Source organism: Oncorhynchus kisutch, linkage group LG2 (assembly GCF_002021735.2).
Source record: "Oncorhynchus kisutch isolate 150728-3 linkage group LG2, Okis_V2, whole genome shotgun sequence".
NCBI lineage: Eukaryota > Metazoa > Chordata > Actinopteri > Salmoniformes > Salmonidae > Oncorhynchus > Oncorhynchus kisutch.
The window spans coordinates 51,388,781-51,398,416 of record NC_034175.2 but is presented as its reverse complement, the minus strand read 5'-3'; the positions used below and the strand labels follow the sequence as shown (position 1 = coordinate 51,398,416).

Sequence of the window (9,636 nt, the reverse complement as noted above, 5' to 3'; positions counted from 1 at the left end):
ATCAATGGAAGAGAGAGCATGTAAAAAGTCAAAATCCCCTGAAATCAATTAAAATCAACTCCACATTTAGTTTTATATTAAAGGTGATTTGGCCATTGAAAAAAACATGCTCACATGTCCCATCACTTCCATTGATTGTTAGCATGTGGTGGCTAAAGTTAGCTGAAGTTTGAAGTGGATGTTTAAAGAGAACTGAACCATAGATTACAGTTTCTCCTGGCCCATAGACTACTTTCCAGGCAATTAACCATCTAACATAAAGTTGTAAAATAGTTAACTACTCTTTTAACAGTCAATCTACTTCTTCTGTGAATGTTAGACTCTGCTGCAATATCCATATATTAGCTTACCACTTAGTATGAAGTAATGTAGTATGGCATTCATTCTAAGTAGTATGCTAGTATGAACATTGTAATGCAGACTATGAGGCTATGTAGGGGCTGTCCCTGATCTGACTGTTTCTCCATCAGTAGTTCAGTGACTCTAGTGATTAACTTAGGGTGAACCAGGCACTGCCGTAGGTCGTTGGTGATGATGGATATGGGGCAGTGTACTCCGTCACCCTCGTATCTGTCCCCAGGTGGTGACCTTCCTATATCTCTGTAGCCTGGCTCTGGTAACACTAGAGGGTCTGAGGCTGAACTGGCAATTGGACATGTCTCCCCTCCATGCTGGTGTGGGCTCTACTCCCACAACCAGGTCTGCTAGGCCTGACTATGTCACAGTCTTTGGATGTTGATGGTCCGTCTTTCTCTTTGGGGTTCTGCTCTGTAGTTTTCTGTTTGCCATTCTGGTTCCAGGTCACAGGGATGAGGTGGGGGCCGAAGGGTACAGTAGATTGTAAGGAAGAGGAGGGTGATTAGGAGTCCTCTGCTGGTGGTGATGAAGGGCTAATGTTCTAAGCTTGGCTCTTGGAGTCACGATATGCCCCTGTACGGGTCCCTGGATGGCCCCCTGCTGGGGTATCCTGGATCTGTTAGTCACGGTGACTTGTTGTCCCTCTCTTCTCTATTCAGGCCCCCACAGCCAGCTTCAGGTACTGCATGTTCACATCAGTACCAGCAACCCCTCCTTCAGACAAATAAAGAAAGTCGAAACCAAAGGAACCAATGTTTTGTCACAATCCACCTTACTCAGGGTTGACATACCTCAGGGACTACGGGTCAGTACTGTATGTTTACAAGGTCTCTGTCTCTTAACTAGTCTCACACACGTAATCCTTTGTTCTGCACCCTCTTTCGAGCTCTTAATTTCTTACCTAAAAAGCCAAGTTTTAGGCTAGGCAATCCAGGGACTGCGGTTGAAAATGAGCCGGTTGGCTAAAACCGGCACTTTTACTGAAATGTTGATTAATGTGCACTGTCCCTGTAAAAATAAAAATAAACTCAAAAATAAACTCAAACTCTCTAGCATAAGGTCAGTCAACAACTCAAATGCTTGAATGCTAATTGGAGCTAGACAGATTTGTCAATATGGGTGGGTTGGAATTCAGTCATCTCCTCTCTGTTGTTCTATGCTGCATTCCTGGGACTTTTGTCTTTCCCTGGACCTCAGCCAAATGGGACAAATTCCTCCCTGTGATCTATGTTCTTATAAGGACAACAAATGGTCGGACTGCACTGAGAATGACCCTGAGTGTGACAAATGTACCATCAGATTCTGCAAGGTACAGAGGGTTCGTTGTGGCTTGTGACAAGTGCCAACTGAACTGTCAATATTTTGACATACAGTAGAGTGTGAAGAGGATAAGTCGGGGTCAAGGTAACCTGGTCCAAGATCTGTTTATGTCGTCTTCACAAGTCCTATGGTCATTGTCAATGACAATTGGTATATATATTCAACTGTATATAGACTTTTCCCTATTGTATTATTGACTGTATGTTTGTTTATTCCATGTGTATCTCTGTGTTGTTGTTTGTGTCACACTGCTTTGCTTTATCTTGGCCAGGTTGCAGTTGTAAATGAGAACTTGTTCTCAACTAGCCTACCTGGTTAAATAAAGGTGAAATAAAAAAAAACGAATAAAAAGACAGCACAAACAGATCTGGGACCAAGGGTCAGGATACTGTACCTCAGTGGGATTTAGCCAGTCATCATCATTGTCGTTACTAAGTGTCGTCCTCAGAGCACAGACGATGGCTTTGGCGAGGGCCTCGCCTACTCTTGCCTCATCATCAACTTCCTGTATCAGATCCAGAAGAAGAAAGAAAAACTCCTATCATGGGAAAGAAGTCGCTGATAAAGACATTATGTGCAGCAGTAATTGATTGTGTCTGTGACGTTGTCTCAGAGCCAGTTATCAGGAGGCACCAGAGGTGACACACTACCTGAATACACATTCCTCTCATCTAGATATATCAATGTGTTATGCAGTGCACCACTCCTTTACATGCACACCCACAAATCATTATGACAGCCATAGCTTTACTCTGAGGCCTGTTCATTACTCAAAAACCCACAGTCATCATCGGGGAATCTCAATACCCGTCACATCCATCCCTCGTGATGTGCGTCCCAAATGACACCCTATTCCCTATATAGTGCACTACTTTTGACCAGGGCCCTATGGGCGGTAGGGGTAGCTTGTGGTGGGAAAACCACATCAAGCTGTAAATATGGCCCTCTGAAACGTTTCATTTCCTCTGAAGCATATGAGATGACTTTACTGTACTTACCAACTCAGTCCAGGAGTTGATGGAGACGTTAACAGGGTCGACAGACTCCACATGGTGCCCCCAGTGTCTGGGAACAAATAGCACCTATTGGAGTAGGAGGGCAACAGGGTCAGATGTCAGAAGAAACGCAATGTGATAGGTAGGAATATGGATAAGGAACGTATTTCTTAGTAGGAGTACTGAAGGAGCCAAAAATGTCTAGAATTGTCTTCTAGCACCACAGATCACAGTCCAGGGGTCAGAGAGCAGAGCATAGCCAGTCAATAAGTAGTAGAGCTGAAGGAGTCAAGGACTGTAAAGATTAGAATGCTGAGTGCTCTGTGTGATGACCCTCCCGCTCTGTCTGCCAAATTCTTTCTCTTTGCTCTTGTTTTCCTTATTAGGATGTCGGTGGGCGGAGCTGGGAGGGTCGTCAGCTAAATGGGACACACCTAGGCCTTTGAAGTTATGATTTTTGCTTTGTGGTGTGAGTCATCCAGGATCATAAAGTTGGTTCCTAGACATTTTGGTGTATTGCACTTTCTGGCATTATGAAGGACTAATACTAGTGTCATTAGGCTAACTGGTATGTGTATCGTTTGGTAGAAAATGTGGAGTTAATGTTTGAAACCTCTGTAGGTGCTTTGTTTGCATATTTTGTTACAGATTTTTTGAGTTGTAGTGTTTGGTGCTGTGTTGGTTGCCTTTTTGTTTGGTAAACTTGCCACTGCGGTGGATAGTTGATTGTGTGCTGCGTTGGAGAGTACATTGGTTAGTTTCCAGGCCCCTGCCCAGGCTGGAAACTCTTGCTCTACTCGCTGTTGGGTCATCGGTCTGAGGTGAATACAATCTGCAGTGTACCTCAGTGGGAGAAATAGGTAGGGTAGTGCCATTTGTTACCTGGAGCTATAGCCTTTCTTTTTTTCCCCTGTTAGGCTTAGCGATGTGTTTAATTTTGGAATAGGTTGGGCATAGTTATTTTGTTTTTTTGTGTGGACTCAGCAGTTGTCTCGGTGGCACATCTGTGGCTTGGGGGGAATCTGCCAGTGTGCTGGTGGGGTTTTCCTCTTAACAGTGGGGTACAGTGTGTCATTACCCACCATTAATCCACACAAAGACTAGGGTTGAGTTATTGTAGGATTTGGGGAAGCTCCATATATCTCATCTGTCTTCTGTGGTGCCCAGTGTGATTGGCATTTCTCTTGTGGTCTGGTGTGCTCAGCAGAGGGAAGAGAATCATGTTGTATTTACTTGTGACTATGGTGTCTAATGTAGACAAGTTCATTCGCTTTCCATCAGAGGAACTGTTCAAATATGTACTAAAGAGCATCTGTTGAAGATCGCTGATCACTACCAGGTTGAAATGATTTGATATTGTTGTAAACTTATGGTTGTTGCCAAAATTTTATGGAAGGACCCTGAGACGTTTCTTTCATTGGAACTTGTTGCTGACGTGGTCTCGTGCGCCCTATTCCTGAATGTTTACATGACTGACCGTTGTTTATTTTATTTGGTATTGTCCTGTTCTGTTGCTTCTGTCTGTTCCCTTCTGGCCTCGTTTTCTTCTTTCCTCTTAAAGGTTGCTTCCTGTTGCCAAAGGTTGCTGAGGTCTGGGGAGGGCGAGGTTGGCTGGGGCAGTGGGACTAGGATCCAGGGCAGTATTTTGTGTGATTGGTGTGGTGTTCCGGGGTCCTTGTTGGTCCCCGATTTTATTTATATATAGGTTGCCTCAGTTAAATATATTTTTGTTATTCCTTATCTCCAAGTCATCTCTTTTTTTTGTTATGGGCTTCGAGACGGTTCGTGACATATGAAACAGAAATTTGAGACTGGTTTAACACAGTGGGGACACTAGCCACTAGATGGCAGCTTATGACCTCCCTCCACTCCCTCTAAGAGTCTTCTGTCCAATTCATATTGTGGCTCTGGTCTTTATATTATTCAAGTGAACAGGCCATATTGATCCTCTGGTTCCACTGCAGTCTTAATTCATTCAGCCTAGAGAGAAGTCTGCTGTGTGCTATGTTTGATTTGGACAGACTTAACAATATTTCAATAAATCACAGTGATAAGTGTTTTATTCTAGGGGGTAACTGGGCTTAGTCTTGACACAATAGACGATACGTCCTAGTTCAACCCCACAGACATGGACCCGTGGAAAACAACAGAAATTAGTTGCTAAAAATCTGAAAGTTATTCACCTATGAGATAATAGTGCAGGATAACCTGTACTAATGTTTGGTTTCCCATCTGCAGCTTTGTACAACAGATGTCAGTTATAAGTGTATAACCTCTAAAGACCTAATTCTTTGAAGTTCCCTTTAAACTAGGTGTCATGTACCTACATAATAGGTTATAGGTTTAACTTATAAACCAATTGAACAGCCCCCACTGTTTTGTTTCTTAGTGGTAGCACTTGTAACTAACTTCATCAGTATTCTGCAGGAGCACTTAGTTTCCCAGAGATAGGAAGTGGGACAGACACTCATTGCTTTGCCACTGTCTTGACTCAAAGAGAGCGTGTGGATGTGCTGGCTTATACTGCTGGAATCTGAAGGGTGAAAGAGTGGTGGGTATCACAGAGACAAAATACAACACAACCCCTCTCCTAATTAGCTTCTAGAGTCAGTATCAAGACAGGAAAAGGCCAGTGGTCACAAACCAAAGTATCAATAATGAGACAAAGAGAATTTTAAATTATTTAAACATCTTTGACCTGCAAGCTCACTCAGATCTCATACTGTGCAGCAGCAATGTGGGGTTGAGTAAGGCTGAACCTTCCAATAATTAATATTCCATTGACTAGGGCTGCTGCGTCAATTGGTGAATCTGGTCAATATAAGTGGATTATATAGGGAATAGCATGCTATTTGGAACTCCTAGAAGACTGGGTGGCTGATGTTACAATCTTACTTTCATGTAGCATACCTGTCCTCTTCATCCATAATGAATCTCTGCTCTGTTCTGCCAGAACAATCCTCAGCAGCCAGTGTTATAGATTATTGCTAGGTCTTAATTGGATTTATAAACCAAAGTCCTTATCACCAATCCTGAATCCTAACAGATGAGAGGCTGAGGCAGAGAAACATGCTCCTTTTGAGAGTCAATAATGTTTAACATTAAAGCTTCTGTTCTGTCACGATTACTCAATTATTAACTGATAAAACAAACATATCATTGTCCCGCTCTCCTGTTCTGGCACTCAACGTGGCTGGTCTACTAACCACTGGTCCTGGCAATCCACATTACGCACACATGGAAACCATCATTGCACACACCTGCTCCCCATCGTTACGCACACCTGAACTTCATCATCACCCTGATTAGTCTCCCTTTATTTAGCCCTCAGTAGCTCAGTCTTCAGGCAGTTTTGGTTTGGTTTATGCCTGTTTTGAGCATAGTCATGGTTTTATTATTAAACTCACCTTCTTCCTGACTCCCTGTGTATACGTTACAGAATACTGCCTCTCAAGATATGGAAGCAGCAGAAGTTAAGGATATCTCCCAGATGGTTGACGAACAGGAACACCTACTCCGTCAACGCCATGACCAGCTGGCTCAACTGGGTACGGTAATGGATCAGGTCCTCCACGTTCCCCACCACCCGTGAGAATTCATCTCCAACTAGTGGATGATCCTCTACCACGAGTTGTCCCAGCGAGCCAGATCCCCAGCCCATCCAGCAGCCGATCCAGCAGTCTGCCCAGGTCAGCGACATCGTATGTAAGTGTGTGTATCCCAACCGGACAAATGACGCGACTCCATCGGAATGCCGTGGCTTACTACTCTAGTGCTCTCTCTACTTCAATCATCAGACAGGAACCCCCACCACCGAGAGGTCCAAGGTTGCTGCGGTCATTTCCCTGCTTACCGGACGGGCTTTGGAGTGGGCTACGGCCTTCTAGGAGAGGAGGAGCTGAGTTCCTATGAGAGGTTCATGGCTCTGTTTATGGCGATCTTCGATCATCCACCTGAGGGCAGAGCGGGAGGTGAGCGACTGCTCCGTCAGGGTGCCCAGATCACTGCAGAGTACGCCCTCATCTTCCAGACTGTGGAATAAGACGATTCTCTAAATCCTGCCATTTTTATCCCGCTCTCCGGTTTCCCTACTGCTCTCCAGGTCGATGAGGCACAGTTCCAGCAGGTCTTCCGACACTATGGCCTTCCGGAGGACATCGTCTCCAATAGTGGCCTCCAATTCACATCACGGGTATGGAAAGCCTTCATGGAGAAGCTGGGGGTCACCGTCAGCCTCACTTCTGGGTACCGGCCTCAGTCCACCGGGCAGGTGGAGAGGATGAACCAGGAGCTGGGGAGGTTCCTTAGGTGCTGGCCTGGTTCCATCCCTGGATAGAGTACACCCAGAATTCACTGTGCCACTCCTCCACCGGGCAGACCCCCTTCCAGTGTGTCCTGGGATATCAACCAGCTCTGGCTCCATGGACCCCAAGCCAGACCGATGCTTCTGCGGCAGACTAGTAGTTCAGAAGGAGCAGGTGGAGCCGGCAGACTGAGGTTCCCGTATTCCATCCTGGTGATCGTGTCTGGCTCGCCACCGGGAACCTCCTGCTCTGTAGGAAGCTGAGTCTCCGGGTTATGGGGCCCTTTAAGGTCCTCCGGTCAACGAGGTAACCTATAGATTACAACTACCCGGTGGTTCCTGGTTACCCACCCCCGGACATCGATGGGCACCTCTCCTTTGCCATCAGGTCCCTCCTGGACTCCTGACGTCATGGGGGTTGGCTCCAGTACCTGGTGTACTGGGAGGGTATGGGCATGGCGTCATTCTGGGGCTAGTGGAGGGGGGTACTGTCACGCCTACTCCTGTCACTTCCGCTCCGGCACTCGACATCGCCAGTCTACTAACCACCGGTCCTAGCAACCCACACACCTGGCAACCATCATTGCGCACACCTGGACTTCATCATCACCCTGATTACTTTCCCTTTTATTTAGCCTTCAGTAGCCTCAGTCTTCAGGCAGTATTGGTATGGTTTATGTTGAATACACTACCCCTGTTTTGATTATCTTCATGTTTCTTATTATTAAACTCACCTTCTGCACCTGCTTCCTGACTCCCTCGACACAGATTAAGCCTAGTCCTGAAATTAAAAGCATGATCAAGGGAGGATCTGGCACAGTGTGTACCTGTCCAGGCTAGAGGGTGACTGTGGGCCTTGGTGTGTCTGTGGGGAACCTTTGGAAGTCTGGCTGGAGTACGTCACACTAGACTCCTCATAGGGGATCCTGCTGGGGTACAGACAGCTTGTTTGCAAGGGGGAACAGGTGCCAACGCTTCCTGAAATATAACAGGGTAGGAGTGCTGATCTAGGTTCAGTTTATTTTTAAAGGGAAAGCCATCTTCACCAAAGCCATTGCATGCTTCATTGCAAGTTAAGCATGTTACTGTACTTCAGCATGTGACAAATTAAAACTTGAAACCACAATGGTTCTATTCTATGTAGTTGAGGAAACCTGGAATCTATCGCCATTCAATTTAAGCTATAGTTCAATATAATGTCTCTTTATTGAAATATTATGTAATGTGCGTTCTTTGGTTAGGTCATCACATCAATGTGAAAGGTTTCAACAGCCAATTTAAAGAAACAAGACTAGTGATCTTCATATGTGAAAGGTTTCAACAGCCAATTTAAAGAAACAAGACTAGTGATCTTCATATGTGAAAGCAGTGAGAAGATAATATGCACAAATATATTTGTATCGTTTGTCAGACTCCGTGCTTCACACAACTAATATCTCTGTTCTAAAGCGCCTCACCTCATACCCCCATCTCTCGCTCATGAGACCTCGATGAATGACTTTCTCTTTCAGGGACCAGGGAACCCATCTGATGATCTCCCCAAGTGAGATTCATCCCCTTCCCCTCTGTCTCCCTACCCTCCTCTCAGCCCCTCACCCCACTTCCCTCCTGACTCTCACCCCACTCCCCTCCCAGGAAATAAAAACAGCCACCTCTACATCCTCCAAAAGTAGTTTCTAAACCTTCTTTCCTCAGAGATAGAGGGATGAATGGTGAGTAGATCTTTGTCCTACAGATAGTTCTCATTCTATTGATTTGCTGTTGATTCAATTGATTCTATTGATTTGACTCCAGTACCACTCCTTTCTTCTCAGCTATAATGCTGTTAAATTGTTTCATTCTAATCTATTATACAATTCCCTCTGTGAAGGGAAACATCCATCGTCTGTGTGCACTACTACCACTTGCCAGTGAGATGTTTTGTTCATTAGGGCTCAATGAAGCAAAACAATTAGCAACAGAAAAAAAGGCGCTTCTTATTGGACATATCCAGGTAGTCCTTCTCCATTTCAGTTTTTATTTTTCTTGTTTTGTGCCTACTGAACACAACCCAGTTCTGTACAATTACCTTCCTTGCACCTGTAGTACCAGGTTCTACCCATAGGAGTTCAGGTGGCAGAGAGTATTGGCACCTTCTGTATCAATCCACAATGTGCTGTCTCTCCCACTACAACCCAGGAACCCAAACTGAGACCACACCACGTCCTGTAATGCACACAATACAGTTCCAATTACTAACACTGTAATTACCAATCATACTGTATATTCATGGTTGCTATAATCTCATATCAATTTATGCGGTCATCTATTTAAATAATCTCATCTAACATTTTAAATATGTCATTGTAAAGAAAACAATTCATATTCATGGAACAAATATGTCAATGTGCCATGAGCAGTTTCAATATTACGGTATGGCAGCAATACATCCCGAGGGAAACCTCCATTGTCACTAGACACAGGTGAAAATGCATGCCCATTCACCATCTCATTGATTGCTTAATAGGCAGTGCAATGACTGTCAACAAAGGTTGTACCCCAAATGACACCTTATGCCCTATATATTGTACTACTTTTCACCAGACCCCTATGGGTCCTGGTCAAAAGTAGTGCACTATGTAGGAATAGGATGCCAATTGGGACAGACACTCTCTAGAGGAA

At 44.8% G+C, this 9,636-nt stretch overlaps 1 pseudogene; it reads right to left on the bottom strand.

The window, feature by feature from the left end:
* Positions 1 to 622: 622 nt before the first annotated feature.
* LOC109904492 (HSPB1-associated protein 1 homolog) lies at positions 623 to 9,422 on the bottom strand (annotated as a pseudogene).
* Between the last annotated feature and the right edge of the window lie 214 nt (positions 9,423 to 9,636).